The 3,229-nt window shown below is 43.0% G+C and overlaps 1 long non-coding RNA gene across 1 annotated transcript; it reads right to left on the bottom strand.

Annotated features, from left to right (window-relative positions):
* Positions 1 to 695: 695 nt before the first annotated feature.
* On the bottom strand, positions 696 to 1,900 carry LOC119580490. Its single transcript, XR_005229386.1, has 3 exons — positions 1,627 to 1,900; positions 1,299 to 1,403; positions 696 to 1,089 (listed from the first exon to the last, which is right to left on the bottom strand). It is a non-coding gene; the product is annotated as an uncharacterized LOC119580490 (long non-coding RNA).
* Positions 1,901 to 3,229: the final 1,329 nt, after the last annotated feature.

Genomic DNA, 3,229 nt, shown 5'->3' with positions numbered 1-3,229 from the left:
GTTTGTCTGTCTGTCTATCTCTCTGTCTGTCTGTCTGTCTCTGTCTCTCTCTCTCTCTCTCTCTCTCTCTCTCTCTCTCTCTCTCTCTCTATATATATATATATATATATATATATATATATATATATATATATATATGTGTGTGTGTGTGTGTGTGTGTGTGTGTGTGTGTGTGTGTGTGTGTGTGTGTGTGTGTGTGTGTATGCACACCACACACATACACAACACTATATTTTATATATACGTATTATATATAATAATAAATGAATAAAAACAATATATATATATATATATATTATACTATATAATATCTAATATATAATAATATATATATATATATATATATATATATATATATATATACATACTATATATAATATATATATATATAATGTATATAATATATATATATATTATAGTATTATTATATTATATATATATATATATATATAATGAGAGAGAGAGAGAGAGAGAGAGAGAGAGAGAGAGAGAGAGAGATAGATAGATAGATAGATAGAACATAGAAAAGAGAAACAAAATAGATAAAACTACAATTGCTAGAGCCATGCATGCAATGATGTAAATTCCACACCAACGAATCGAATGGGTTTCCATTCCCAAGGTAAGTGCAAAACCACGCACCCATTCCATCTACTAATACCATTGTTCAAAAGGGAAGTAAAACACTAAACATCTTTATGTTTCTATCCTTTAATCAAATTATTCGGGAAAGTCTTATTTCATAGCACTAAACACTAAACATGTTTTTTTTTTTCTATGCTTGCATCTTTCGAGAACAGCACTGTGGGAATGATTACATTTTTTCTCCCTTAAAGGTTAAAGGTCATGCTAAAGTTCCTTCTGTGGGTTGCAAAGGTCATGCAACTTCTGTACCACCACTGCCTCTGGTTAGGAGAAATAAATAAACAGAATTAATATATAAATAACATGCACACGTATTATAATTTTTTTTCTGCTTGAAAGGTTAAAGGTCATGCTGAAAGTCCTGAAGTAAAAGGAATTTTCTGGAGGACTGGAATGTCTTCAGTAGGTTGCAAAAGTCATGCAACTTCTGTACCATCGCTGCCTCTGGATAGGAAAAAGAAATGGACAGAATTAATATACAGAGAGCATACGCAAGCATTATATGCACCACACATATGTATATACACTCTTATACATACACACATACACACACAGACACACGCACACACACACATACACACACACACACACCACACACACACACAAACACACACACACACACACACACACATACACACACACACTTGACTTACTTGCACTGTGACCAATCTGGACAGCAACCCCCGGGCAGAGTAGGCGGGTGACATCCGGGTACTATAACGTGCAGGCAGTAAACATTGAGGCAATTGGGATTTACGCTGCGAATAAAAAAACATATAAACATATACATGTGTGTTTACAGTTACATATAAACCCATTTACATGTATTTTTAGTTATCATCATGCATGTATATACATATATGTGTATTAATATATCCAAATATATGTATATTTACATATGTCTTTACTTGGCTACGTATCTAATGATAATTCCCCCCATTAATCCATCGGTTGCCTTGGGCGTTGCTCAGAGAGACTCACGTGACAACCGGCACGCCGTGTTCCCCGCCCAGGCTCCGAGCGGACACGGCCGCCACCACCTGCAGGAGGATCCACATCCAGGCCATCCCTTCAGCAGCTGACACAGCTTCTCCTTCCACGTTTAGTTGATGTCGAGGCCTTCAGAGTCGACGCTCCAGGCAATGAGGAAGAGAGTTATAGCTTGGCGGTCCTTCGACTCCAATGCTCGAGCGAGGAACGAGACGCTCCCGCGCTGTACCGAGGTCGCTCGAAGAATGGCCGTCGGAGAGCACGTTGGCGGGATCGCGTGGCCTTCGCTCTTTTTTTTCTGGTGTGAGATATCGGTTCTGTCTCTCTCTCTCTCTCTCTCTCTCTCTCTCTCTCTCTCTCTCTCTCCTCTCTCTCTCTCTCTCTCTCTCTCTCTCTCTCTCTCTCTCTCTCTCTCTCTCTCTCTCTCTCTCTCTCTTCTCTCTCTCTCTCACACACTTTTTTTTAACAAATTTCCCTTGGTAATATAACTGCTGAGAGATGATATGCAGATGTGATGTAAGAAAGAAAGAAATTAAATAAAACATTTGGGCAAGAAAGAGAGAAATGGAAACACGCATTTTTTTTCATTCTTATTTTTTCATTGATATTGCCACTGACGAACTTCATCTCTCTCTCTCTCTCTCTCTCTCTCTCTCCTCTCTCTCTCTCTCTCTCTCTCTCTCTGTCTGTCTGTCTGACTGTTTGTCTCTGTCTCATTCTCTCTCTCTCTCTCTCTCTCTCTCTCTCTCTCTCTCTCCCTCCCTCTCTCTCTCTCCCTCTCTCCCTATCCCTCTCTCTCTCTCTGTGCGTGTGTGTGTGTGTGTGTGTCTGTCTCTCCCCCCCTCTCTGTCTCTATCTCTCTCTCTTTCTCTCTCCCCTCTCCCCTTCCCTCTCTCTCTCTCCCCTCCCCCCTCTCTCTCTCTCTCTGCCAGCTACTTGTTATCCACTGCTGTCCACCAATTTGTCAGGGTTGTGTTGACTTAAACGCACAATCTGCTTGCGTGTATTTTCTGGCATAAGATTTCGGGTAGTGTAACGTAGACGGAGGTTGGAATGGCCGGCTTGTGCAGAAGAAGGGACCCGGGCAGCGGTTAGGACGGGAATGGCGGGGGCCCTGGCGGGTGGCCCCCGGGAGGAGGCAGCGACCGAGCAGGATCGTGACTCGAGACAGAGTGACTGAACGGGCAACGGTAGTGGGCAAAGGCCATGAGAAATGTGGGCGTGGCTTAGGTCAGTACGGCGGCGATGCCATGAGCACGCCGCTCTAATTGGTCACCCTTGCTAGCTGGAGGGCGGGACATTGAAGGCTTCTGACCACTCAGACCCTCTCTCTCTCCCTCTCTCTTTCTCTCTCTCTCTCTCTGTCTCTGTCTCTGTCTCTCTCTCTCTCCCCCCCCCCTCCTCTCTCTCTCTCTCTCTCTCTCTCTCTCTCTCTCTGTAGTGTCTGTCCGTCTCTCTCTGTCTCTTTCTGTCTGTCTGTCTGTCTGTCTCTCTCTCTCTCTCTCTCTCTCTCTCTCTCTCTCTCTCTCTCTCTCTCTCTCTCTCTCTCTGTCCGGATTCCTATCCCCACAGGGTTAGGGAAAATGTGACGACA

Source organism: Penaeus monodon, chromosome 13, assembly GCF_015228065.2.
Source record: "Penaeus monodon isolate SGIC_2016 chromosome 13, NSTDA_Pmon_1, whole genome shotgun sequence".
In the NCBI taxonomy this organism is placed as follows: domain Eukaryota; kingdom Metazoa; phylum Arthropoda; class Malacostraca; order Decapoda; family Penaeidae; genus Penaeus; species Penaeus monodon.
The sequence above is the reverse complement of the archived record's forward strand: the minus strand, read 5'-3'. Positions and strand labels throughout refer to the sequence as shown.